Source organism: Myotis yumanensis, unplaced genomic scaffold (assembly GCF_028538775.1).
Source record: "Myotis yumanensis isolate MYYU_CA2020_CCGP unplaced genomic scaffold, mMyoYum1.0.hap1 SCAF_9, whole genome shotgun sequence".
Lineage (NCBI taxonomy): Eukaryota > Metazoa > Chordata > Mammalia > Chiroptera > Vespertilionidae > Myotis > Myotis yumanensis.
Window position 1 is genome coordinate 24,466,386 of NW_027223760.1, and position 12,773 is coordinate 24,479,158.

General features: G+C 43.3%; 1 protein-coding gene and 1 pseudogene across 3 annotated transcripts in view; one reads left to right on the plus strand and one right to left on the minus strand.

Moving 5' to 3' along the window:
* The window catches only part of MKLN1 (muskelin 1), a 323,342-nt gene that overhangs the window by 107,814 nt on the left and 202,755 nt on the right, over positions 1-12,773 (plus strand). The gene's annotated exons all lie outside the window — the stretch shown is intronic.
* LOC139016866 (phospholipase A and acyltransferase 4 pseudogene) lies at positions 11,432-11,945 on the minus strand (annotated as a pseudogene).

The following is a 12,773-nucleotide window of genomic DNA, read 5'->3' on the forward strand; positions in this document are numbered from 1 at the left end:
AAGGGTTTGATGGTCCTAGAAAGCCTTAAAACTAGATAGCATTCTCACCTCCTTGCTGATATCCATTCTACTGGGCTGCTTGATCAAAAATAGAACATCGGTCAGGGCAGCCCTTGGTGGGCTTTGCCAGGTCCCATAGAGAACCCTCAGCAGCTCCCATAGGCAATTTAATGTTGCATAGATCCGACAGACTTTGAATCTATGGAACTATCAGTGTGGCTCAGCAAAGGTTTCAGAATGAGAGCTTTTACGACACCTGGCTTTTAAATGCTCGAACGTATTTTTTAGCCCTTCCCTCAATTAATGTTTGGATTATAGGCATTCAAAGCCGATGCCATTTTTCTAATCACACACTCCAAATTATTTCCATTTCTTGGATTACTTTTCCTTATTTCTTGCTGATTGCCGTCCATTGCATAGCCAGCATTTTTTCACGTGTTTTGAATCTCACTTTGTCTTACAGGATCACCTTCTTGACTAATCACCCATCTCTTACCCACATGAAGCACTGGTGATTTTTTTTTTTTTTTTTACCACATTCAACTTGTGAATCTCTTTTATTCGCATCATAATCATAAGCCTCTTCTCAATAGCACATTCAACATTCTCATTGCTTTTGCAATGATCAGACACACCCGGGTTAATAATGCTGCGAAACACCCTAACTTAAATACAGCAAACCTGCGAGTAATATAAAACCAGTTGGCCAAGGCTAAAAAATACTGTCCAGCTGCTATTGCTGTCTGTTGGGGGCAGGCAAAGTTGAAACACTTTTGCTTTGGGAGCAAATTATTTTTCATCTCAATGAAAGTTCACAGGTGGATAAGCTACGAAAGAGCCCCTGTCTTTCCACGGCCCGGTGCCTGCCATCCCAGTGAGTAATTTGTAACGATAGTCATCAAATCACATATAAATATGTAATCAACCAAAATTATTTTTAGATAGCTCAGTTGGTTCGCATTGTCTTAACGAGGCTGACGTCCTGGGTTTCATCTCCGTGTAGGTTATTTAGCACACAGAGAAAAGCTGTTTCACACAGGCAGTCTATACGGACACCTAGCCATCTCACAAACGCATGCTCTTCAGGGGGCCCAGGTACAGTGTGTGACGGAGCAGTCTCATCATTTCGATGCAGTCCCTGTAGGACAATGCCGTTACCAACCTTCGTAAGAACGTGTGACCCTGCAATCTTCAAACTCAAAACTTCAATTAGCCATTAGTCTGAGAGAAGATGCCTCAGTCATATACTCAAACATTTTAATGGTCTATCTATAAGCACAAGTTGGACCACACTGCTCTCCAAATGTAAAATACTAAAGTCAAAAGAGGCTCATTTTTCTAATTGAGATCTTTAGAAAAAATAGAGGGTGGTGCCTGATTTTCCTACCTCTCCTCTCGGCGGGCCTGATGACAATGGATTCCCATTGAGTTCGCATTTGGAGATTTGCCAACGATCAGGGCAATGTCACCAGAGAATGTTACACAGAAAGCACAGAAGGTTACAGATTCACAACTCAGTTTCTGGCCTCAAATACAATTTTCTCCCTGTGTTTTCAGGATCCCCCCCGCCCTCCCTCCAACGCCAGAGCTGCAGGCAGTTCTCTAAATAACACCGCATCCCTGGACTCCTAGCTCGCATTGGTACATTTCGGCAGGGCTCCTTTGAGGTCTGCCCCCCACCGCCTCCCCTCTCCCAGGCTTCTCTTCCTTTGTCTGAGTCAGCCGTGAGTCACCTCACTCATTAGCAGAACTCAGAATGCCTCTCCGTCCTCTGGGTCCCTTTTGTCTCCCTTCTTGTAACTAGTTTCCTGGCAGCCTGAGGTCTGAGGCCAACCTTGAAGCTGGGGCTGGGTCCTTACTAAGATGATCTGGTCAGTAAAGAGGTTGGCAGACAGCAAATAGAATTAAAATGATGATGACGATAATGACAATGATGATGGTGGTGCACACAGTTGCTTCAGAAGCATTTTAATGGCCCAATTTGGTGTGTCTGCCTGTGTCAGCTTATAGGACATCAAAGGGGTCCTTAATTCTCGGGCCCTTCTTTCTCTTCCTTGTCTCTTCTTCCCCCCACCCCGCTCCGTCCCCCCTCCACACCGCACACCTGCATGGTCCACGGTGAAAGCTCACAGACCCGCTCTCTGTGGAAAGGCTGGTGAAGAGCAGTGTGCTTCCGCTGGTGAGCACTCCTTTCTCCAGCCTTTTCAGATTTGCTATTCTCATTTCTGCTCATTTTATTGTACATTCCCAATGCTTGCCCTTTTGTGAGAGGTGGACCAGAAAGGACAAACAAAAGGATTTATGCCTCGTTGGTGCCTCCTGGGCATTTAGAAAGCCTGGTGAAATGATACTAATAAGAAACTAAATTCACTGTGGAAAATATCAATACCAAAGCACTGTTATTAATGCATTCATCTCGGCTGGATAGTGACTAGTTTTCAGAAAGTCAGATGAGTGTCTTTGAAAGGGACCTCGGAGATCATCCTGTCTTTCAATCAGCAACCATTCACCCAGCACTTACAATGAGCACACCCAGAGCCAGGCCCCTAGGGCAGTGTTCCCCAAGCTTCACTGCATGCGTATCACCTGGGCGCTTGCTCAAATGCAGATTCTGGTTCAAGAGGCCTGGGGTGGGAGCTTGAGTTCTATCTACATTTCTCTAAGCTCCCTGGGGATGTCCTCAGTGCTGCCACGAACCACCCTTTGAGTAGCAAGACTTCAGGGGCTCTGTACAGAGCCAGACAAAGCTTGACTCTGTCCCAGGGGAACATCAGGGGACCTACAGGCTCTGTGATACTGCCCTGTGCATTCCTCTGCCTCAGCTGCTGATATTTTATCCACGAAGCTCAGACAATGCTGACCTATTCTTCCCAATGCTCTTGGCTTTCTCACATCTTCACTCCCTGTGGAGGGTGGTAAAATTGCAAGATTTAGGTTTGGGATTAGGTCAAGGAAAAAGGCTCATTTATCTTCAACCTGGCTGTGAAGTCCAATCTAGGCCATTTTACCAGGGAGCGCTGAACTCACATTTTAGACAGAGCCTTTCTTTGATTGCTACAGAGATCTCCTTTTGTTGTTAGTTCATATCCTTCACCAATTTTCCTGTTGGAGGTCTTTGTATTTTACTTACTGAGTTATAATAATGCTTTATTAAATACTAAGGGAAATATTTTTCCCCAATAAAGATTCTTCTTAGTCTTTTACTTTTGTCTGTGAATTTTGGACTTAGGAACCTTAGACTCTAGTCTAAGATTAATTTTCTTGCTAATCTGAGTAAGCCCCTTACTTGTTGAGATATGGTTCCTTTCCTGTAAATGGAGGCGGTAAAGACTACATATCTCAGAGAACTGTTGAGCATAAAAAGAAAGTACATGTGGGACGGTGCTCAGCAAATATAGGACATGAGTACTTTGTTTTCAGAGCTTATATTAACCTGATAGTGTTATTGACTCTACAGTGGGACACCGCTCACTGGTGTAAACAAGTACCCATTTTGTTTTAAGAACTTTGAATGCTGGTCTAGGTTTTGGTAGTATTAACATATATAAAGTAGAGTTATATGCATAAAAGTGCTTATGATTTCTATATTCCTTTTGCCTCCTCAACTACCCTTTCACCAGATGAATCGCCTATCACTCCTAACATGTCCACGTAAAAAACCTCCTCATGCCCTGGACGATGTTACTCAGTGGTTAGAGCGTCGGCCAGTGTACCAAAGGGTCACAGGTTCGATTCCCAATCAAGGGCACATACCTACCTGGGTTGCAAGTTCAATCCCCAGCCTTAGATGGGGCCCATGTGGGAGGCAACCAATTGATGTGTATCTCTCACATCAATGTTCCTCTTTCTCTGTTTCTCTCTCTCTCTCCCTTTCAGTCTCTCTAAAAGTCAATGGAAAAAATATCCTTGGATGAGGATTAACAAAATAAATAAATAAATAACCTCCTCAACACTGAGGCAAATGACCTGGTTGTTCCTTGGTTTCTACATTTTTAAAATATATATATTTTTTTTATTGATTTCAGAGAGGAAGGGATAGGGAGAGAGAGATAAAAACATCAATGATGAGAAAGATTGATTGGCTGCCTCCTACATGCTCCCTACTGGGTTTCAAGCCCACAATGCTTGTGCCCTGACTGGGAATTGAACCATGATCTCCTGAGCCACACCAGCTGGGTGGTTTCTATATTTGCTCTCTCATGTCTACTAGAATTTTATACTTATTAAAATTATTTATTTATGTGGTAGATGTTATGAATAATAGTATTCCAATTTAGGCTGATAGGTTTGTCTAGTTTTGAGAAATAGAAAATTTATACTTTCTTCCCTAGCTATATGTTTAATGCCTTTAAGTTCTCTCCATTGCCTGTTAAAAATTGTATGTTACTAGAGGCCTGGTGCACGAATTCGTGCATAGGTGGGGTCCAGCCAGCCTGCCCCAATCAGGGTCGGGGAGAGGCTGATTGGGGGTGGAACTGGGAAGGGGGAGGGGCCAAGGGCAGTTGGCTGGCCAGCCACCCCCCCCCACCCCCGGTCGAACTCCTTATCAAACTCCCAGTTGAGGGGACAATTTGCATATCAGCCTTTTATTATATAGTATATTCAACCATTAATAGTAAAATAGAAAGTTATGAAAATAATGTGTTTTGCCTCTCATTGTTTTTTAATGGAGTCAAAGGAAAGAAACTCTAGTAGCAAAATTTTAACTCTCATTCAGGTAGATACTATTCCTCCACTATTCTTCCTATACACAAAACTTCCCTATGATTTCCTACACTGAGCATAGATTTAAAAAAATAAAAAGTCAATTCTATTGAATCCCATTCATTTGCCAAGCATAGTGCTAAGTGCTTTCATATACATTTTCTCATCTAATGGATCTTTTGCTTTCTCACTGCAGGGGAGAAAGTTAGATGTGCCCTTGCTTTGCTGCCTTCTCTACTAGAGTCCTTTCTCCTCCATGTCTGTATAAGTCTTACTCTGGTAGCAAGGGAACTGAGTTTGAGGCAAAATTTATTCTTTTTTCATCTTATCCAGGTTCATGCAAAAAGTTGGTTGGTTTCTCATTTCTGGAGGATGAGAGCTGTGTTGGTTTAGGAAAAAGTGACTGGAACAGGGCTGAAGTTCGAAAGCTGAAGGTACATCATTCTAAGTACCCACAGGGGTGAGCACCTACCTCTGTGAGAGGTCTTTCTTCTTCTGGCTTCTGTCCCAGGTACTCCATTGAAATCTCTGGGGAAAGGGTCCTTATACATCCTACTTCCCCTTTGATTTAGTTCATTATCTATGAACACATGTTCCTGACCCCTGCAAAAAAAACCCAAAACCCTCCTGAAGGAACATGATAGACCTTATCTACTCTTGAGATTATCTGCCATGTTCTCCTCTTACCATGGTTCCAAATCTTGGACTCCACTAAGAAAAACAGCCTGAGTGAAGTTGCATAACCAGTGAGAAAGGAATCTTCCCTGGACAATGAGAGGAGGGCTGACCCACTGTCTCAGCTGTTAGGTATGGCTCTCCAGCTGCTGACCGCAGCCCCATGGGTTTAGCCATGAGGCCAGCAGGGACCTCCCCAGTAACTAACAAAAAGGAAGCAACCAGGACTAGCAGAGCTGAGCTGTGGTAACTGTCCCGTTTGTAAAGGTGTCCCCAAGGACAGTGGCCAGCAGTCCATGTCACAATGTCCTGGCAGCGTAGCAAACTCAGAGATGATCCAATCTGGGGATGAATGGTGCCCAACAATGAAAGACTCTGAGAAAGGATATGCTTATAATCAGCATGCGGTGACATTTTTTATTTCAGAAGCTTATTCTTCATCCTTTCACTTGTATAGCAGACATTTGAGTGAATATGCTAGGCACTGAGCTAGAGGTGGGCACACTGCCCTCTGGGAGTTGACAGTTCAGCAGAAAGGGAGTAAACAAAGGAGCTGCAGGAGGACTTAGAAGAGGGACTTAAGATTCAAGAGGCAGGGACGTTTCCCCAAGAATTTGTGAAAGACTTACATAGAGGGGGAGGAGGCAGGACACTTCAGGTAGAGGAGGAAGCAGTACAAAGTCAGAGAGAAGAGAGAACAGGTGGCTCATTGGAGAAGGAATGAGGTTTGGTGTGGCTGAGATCAGACTATGCAGCAGAAGGGGCAAGAGATAGTCCTGAAGAGATGAGCAGGGGTCAGATAATACGGGTACAATCTTATGTGTCATGCAAGAGGGTCTTAGGGCCATGGGAATCACTAACTGACTCCCTGTTGGGGAAGGACATGTCAGACCTGCTTTTCAAGGAAATTTTCTCACTGGTTGTAATGGGGAGATTGGATACAAGGAAAGCGAGCGTTGAAGTAAGAGGACCTTGCAATTACTGAAGAAGGAAATAACATGGGCCTGAACTATAACGGAGCCAGTGACCCTGCCATTGGCTTGAATATCAGTGGTGGAAGCTCAGGGCAGCTCAGTGGCACTGGGGACTCTCCAGGTGTACCCCAAAGGAGCCCGAAAAACAATTCCAGACCCCACCAGCTGAGAGGATGGAGCTCCTAACACAGGCCCCTACTAAGAAGCCTGGCTGATTAAGACTGAATCTGTGCAGGACTGAGGCTGCAGATGAGAGGGCTTCAGAACCTGCAGCCAAGCAGGGTCTGACAAGCAGTTTCCATGGAGACATGGTGTATGCAAGAGGGAGTGAGTAGGAGGGCTGATCCATTCTGGAGCCTGGGGTCAGAAGGCTGTGGCGGGCTAACAGATAAACAGGAAAAAGACATAGTTCATCAGAAAAGGATATTCCAAACTAGCAGCAGTTAATTGGGGTTATATCGTCCTAATTCTCGATTAAGTCTAACAATCTAGAAGGATTAGAGTAAGCCACTTAATGATCTTGCTGGTTATTTTAGGTACCACTTAATGAGGGCACAGGGAAGTGGATACCAACTCAGGCTAACTCCAAATGTTATACACCCATCTTAAGCCTTTCTGCATCCCTGAACTCTAAGTAGCTACATATCATTGTCAAGTTTCTGGAGAAACAGGCAGAGACATAGGAAGTTATATATATATATTAGAGGCTCAGTGCACCAAATTCATGCACTGCGGGGGGGAGGGTCCCCCTCAGCCCGGCCTGTGCCCTCAGGGGATGTCCAACTGACACAGAGGCGGGAGAGGCTTCCACCATCACCGCTGCACTCACCAGCCATGAGCCCAGCTCAGGGCTTCTGGCTGAGCAGCACTCCTCCTGTGGGAGCACACTGACCACCAGGGGGCAGCTCCTGCATTAAGCATCTGCCCCCTGGTGGTCAGTGCACGTCATAGTAACTGGTTGTTTTACCATTCAGTTGATTTGCATATTAGCCTTTTATTATATAGGATATATATATACTAGAAGCCTAATGCACGAAATGCGTGCAAAGGCCTTGGCCTCTGCCGCGGTGGCCGGGGACCTCTGCCGCCTCTGCCTCGGCCCCTGCCCACCATGGCTTTGTCCAGAAGGAAGGACGACTGGTCTAATTAGCATATTACGCTTTTATTATTATAGATATTTTTTATTTGCCATGCTGATGGCAGTAATACTCAGGAAACCTTGGGAGCTCTTTGAAGAAACTCAGGTGCTGGCAAAGTCCTAGATTAGATGGTATTGTTAAACATTTTGAGGAATATTCTGGACAGAGAGTAAGCAGCAGTGGGGCCCCGTGTGTGTGTGTGTGTGTGTGTGTGTGTGTGTGTTAAAATATACATAACAGCACTGGCTGGTGGTTCAGTGGTTAGAGCATCATCCAGCACACCAAAAGGTCATGGGATCGATTCCCAAACAAGGGCAGGTACCTGGGTTGCAGGTTCCATCCCTGGCCCTGGGCAGCATACCTGCAGGAGGCAACCAATCGATGTGTCTCTCTCACAGATCTCTCTTTCTCTCTCTCTCCCTCTCTTCTTCCCTCCCTCCATTCCTCCACCCCTCCCTTCCACTCTCTGTAAAAAAAAAAAAAAATCAATGGGAAAATATCCTTGGCAAGGATTAAGAAAGCAAAAAAATATCTATAATAATGAAAGCATAATATACTAATTAGACTGGACAGCCAAACAACCTTCCAGATGTCCTTCTGGACAACCTTCCGGACAAAGCCACAGCTGCGAGGGCCGAGCCCCTTGCAGGAATTTTGTGCATCAGGCCTCTAGTATATATAATAAATTTTACTGTTTTGACCATTTTTAAATGTGTAATTCAGTGGCATTAGAGTCTCTTCATAATATTATGCAACTATCATAACTATATCTAAAACTTTACTTATCATTCAAAACAAAAACTCTATAACCATTAGGCAATAATTTCCATTAGGGTGGGCCCAAAATGTTTTAAACAACTTTATTATGCTGTGATAACTCTGCCTACCAGGCAGGACGATGGTTTGGCTCCTGCAAATAAGCAAACTGTGTTGATCTTTGTTTGGTCAGTTGCTCTGATTCAAACCTGGAGTTTTTTGGCCAAAGAATCCTTGTGCTGTGGGTGGATTTGTTAAACCTAATCTCTGGAGGGATTTTAATGACTGATGAGACTTATTAACCTTGATCTCCAAGGTATCCAAATGGCTTGTGACAGTGCTTTATTAAGAAGTCTGTAAAAATTACGTGAGGGATACAGGTCCTCATAAAAATCCTACTGGAGGCAAGCTTTGTTCCAAAATTCAAACTTTTTGGTAAAATTCAACAGTGAAGTCACCTTGGGACTAGGCTTTTCTTTGTAGGAAGTTTTATATTCATAACTCAATAATTTTATTTGTTATAGGTTTATTATGATTATATTGGGTGGCTTTGTCTTTCAAATAATTGGTCCATATTATCTAAGTTATGTAATTTATTGGCATAGAGTTGTTCATAGTATTCCCCCCCCCACACACACTCTTTTTAAGTATCCCCCCTTTTTAAGTCTAATCTTTTTTATTTTTGTGGAGTCAGTAGTAATGTTCCTTTCTTTTTTTTTCTTTCTGATTTTAGTATTTTAAGTCTTCTCTCTTTTTTTTTCTTGGTCAGTCTAGCTAAAGCCCTACTATATTTTATTGATCTTTTTAAAGAACCAACTTTTGGGTTTCTTCATTTTCTCTATTGTTTTTCTCATTCTTTGTTTTATCAATTTCCTCTATTATCTACTATTTCCTTTACTCAGGCTTAGTTTGCTCTTCTTTTCCTAGTTTCTTAAAGTAAAATGATAAGTTATTGATTTGAAATCTCTCTCTTTTTAAAAATAAAATTATCTACAGCTATAAATTTCCCCTCTAAGAACTGCTTTGATACATTCCACAAGTTTTAGTGTTTTGCTTCCATTTTAATCTTAAAGTATTTTCTAATTTCCCTTATAATTTTTTGACCTATTGGTTATTTAGGAGTTTATAGATGAATATTCACATATTTGTGAAATTATCAAATTTCCTTCTCTTATTGATTCTAATTTCTTTCCATTGTGGTCAAAAGTCATATTTTGCATAATTTCATATCTTTTAAATTTATTAGGATTTGTTTTATAACCTAGGATATTGCCTAACCTGGAAAATAGTCCATATTCACCTGAGATGAATGTATATTCTGCTGTTGATGGTTGGAGCATTTTATAGATAGATGTCTGTTAGGTCTAGTTGGTTTATAGTTTTGTTACAAACTATATAATACATTGTTATAAAATACAATTTTATACCTCTTAAAGAAGTTGAGAAAAAAAGAAAAGTAAATTACATTTAGAGTTTGTTATATCAACCTTCTTATTTAACATTTTTACTAGGATGTGTCTAAATGTGGATCGCTTTATATTTTATCTATTGAGGTTAGTTGAACTTTTTGAATGTGTAGATTAATGTTTTTCACCAAATTTCACCGAGTTTTCAGCCAGTATTTCTTCAGATATTGTTTTGGCTTCTCTCTTCCTTTTCTGGTACTCCATTATGCATATGTTAATGTGCTTAATGGTATCTCATATTTTTCTGAGGTTCTGTTCATATTATTATTCTTTCTCTCTGCTCTCAAGGTCAAATAATATCTATCTATCTATCATCTATCTATCTATCTATCTATCCATCCATCTATCTGTCTTCAAGTTGGCCACTTCTTTCTTCTGCCAGGTCAGATATATTATTGAGCCTTCTAGGGATTTTTTTTTCTGTCATTGTATTTTTCAAGTTCACAGTATTCATTGGGTTCTTTTTTTTTTTTTTTTTTTTAAAGACTTAATTTAATTTTTAGAGAAATTTTAGGTTTATAGAGACATTGAGAGGAAGGTACAGAGATTTCCCATATGCCCCACCCCCCACTCACGCAGAGCCTCCCCATTATCCGCATCCCTGTCCAGAGCGTGTATTTTTGTTATAACGGATGAACCTACATCAGCACATCATAACAACCCACCGACCTTAGTTTAGCCCAAGATTCGCTCTGGGTGTGGTGCATTCTATAAATGTGGACACATTATAATGACACGTATCCATCCTTACAGGGTCACACAGGAGTTTCACTGCCCTCAAAGTGGAGGTGACTCATTTCAATATTCAACCAGGGGCAGCATGAGCCATGGCAAGTTGGGCCCGGGAAGATGATTTAATTCTATGTGGTCGTCACAGATGGGTGAGGAGTTGACCTTTGAGTTAGAAAAGAAAAATAAGCCCCATGGCTCAGTGGTTGAGCGTTGATCTATGAATCAGGAGGTCACAGTTCAATTCCTCATCAGGGCATATGCCCAGGTTGCAGCTCAATCCCTGGTGTGGGATGTGCAGGAGGCAGCCGATCAATGATCTTCTCTCGTTACTGATGTTTCTCTCTCTCCTTCTCCCTTCCTCTCTGAAAAAAAGTATGAAAGTAAAACAAAACTTCTAAAAAGGAGGGCTGGCTGAAGGAGTAGGAGGCACTGGAAAGATGCTGGGAGATGTTTATGCCTCATCAGGCGATTCAAGGACAGAGGGTGGGACTGCACGGGAGGTAACCGTGTGTTTCTTTTTGCACCATGAGAGTAAATGAATGACGGCTGCTGAGCACAGTGGTCAGTCTACAGAGAACAAGGAGACAATCCATGGAGCACCTGCTACAGGCCGGACAGGGCCTGCGGTCCTCCACCCACCACCTTATCTGATCCTCACGATGACCTTCGAGCGGGTCACTTCCCCGGCTCGGAGAGGAAGGGACTGAGGCTCTGAGAGTCCAGAGCTTTCCCCAGGTCACACGGACAGAAAACGCTGGGTCCCCACCAGGTGCCCAGGTGCTTCCGTTCTGCTTTAGGCGCCACAGAAGCAGCGGAACCCCTCTCTGGAGGTTAGGTAGGTTCACGTATGAATTCCTCAGTCTGGTCACAATCAGTCCATCCTTCAGCCAGTGAGAGAGGGACAGTGAGAGACAGAATAACAGGTTCCCCGAGAGCTCGGGTAAGAGGACAGGACTGTGAGAGGTCGTCTCTACAGCGGCTTCTAATGCGGGGTTTCCTGCCCCTTCAGGCTGTCACTGGTGTTGGGATCGCTTCTTCATGACAGAACAGGCGAGAGCAGCCACAACTGCAGCTCCAAGGGTCACACTTGCTCCAGTCACAAACTTTTCTGCCTGCGGGCTGCGGGCCTTGCCGTATCTCAGATCGGTGACAAAGTGCTCACAGTTCCTGCTCAGAACACTGTACGCCAACTCCTTACCGACCATCTCCTCCGCAGAACTGATAATCTTGTTCACGGGCAGTGGTGAGAACTCGTGGTCCAAGTGGTTGTTGACCCGATAGCGGCAGCCCCCCACCACGTCACTCAGGAGCTCCCTTTTCACCATCCCTCTGCTGCTCAGCACAGAGAAGAGGCTGGAGGAGCCAGCCCCAGGGTACTCATTTGGGGAAGCCAGGTGGATCACATAACCATCGCCCACATAGAGGGCCCAGTGCGAGTAGCCAATTCGGTAAATCTCAATCAGGTCTCCAGGCTTGGGCTCTTCAGGAAACGAAGCCATTGTTCATCAGGGCAGGGTCTCATTGGGTTCTTTTTTTAAAAAAAATTATATCTCTTTAGTAATTACCTTATGAGACATTGTCATTATGCCTTCTTTTGCTTCTTTTTTTTCCTTGTTAATCCACACCTGAGGACATTTTTCCATTGATTTTTAGAGAGAATGTAAGGAAAGGGGAGAGAGAAACATCGATGTAAGCAAGACACATCAATTGGTTGCCTCCCACATACACCCTGCCCAGGGCCAAGGATTAAGCCTGCAACTGAGGTATGTGCCCTTGACCAGAATGGAACCTGGAACCCTTCAGTCCACTGGCTGATGCTCCATCCACTGAGCCAAACCATCTTGGGTTTCTTTTGTGTGCCTTTTAAATCCTCACCTGAGGATATGTTTCCACCGATTCTAAAGAGAAAAGAAGAGAGAGCGAGAGAAAGAGAAAGAGAGAGAGAGAGAGAGAGAGATCAGATGCCTCCCACGCACACCCTGACTGGGGATTGAATCCGCAATCTAGGTATGTGCCCTGATTGGGAATTGAATCTGAAACCTTTTGGTGTATGGGATGATGCTCCAACAAACTGACCCATCCAGCCAGAGCTTCTTTGGCTTCTTTATGCATGGTTTTCTTTAGTTCATTGAAGATATTTATAATAGCTGCTTTGAAGTTTTTGCTAAGTTGAGGGCCTGGGTCCTCTTACAGGGAATTTCTGTTGATTGCTTTTTTCCACCCATGTATAAGTCAGAAAACACTTTTCTGTTTCTTTGCAGATATAATAATTTTTTTTTGTTATGTACTGGACATCTATATATATATAAAAGCCTAAGCAACCAGCC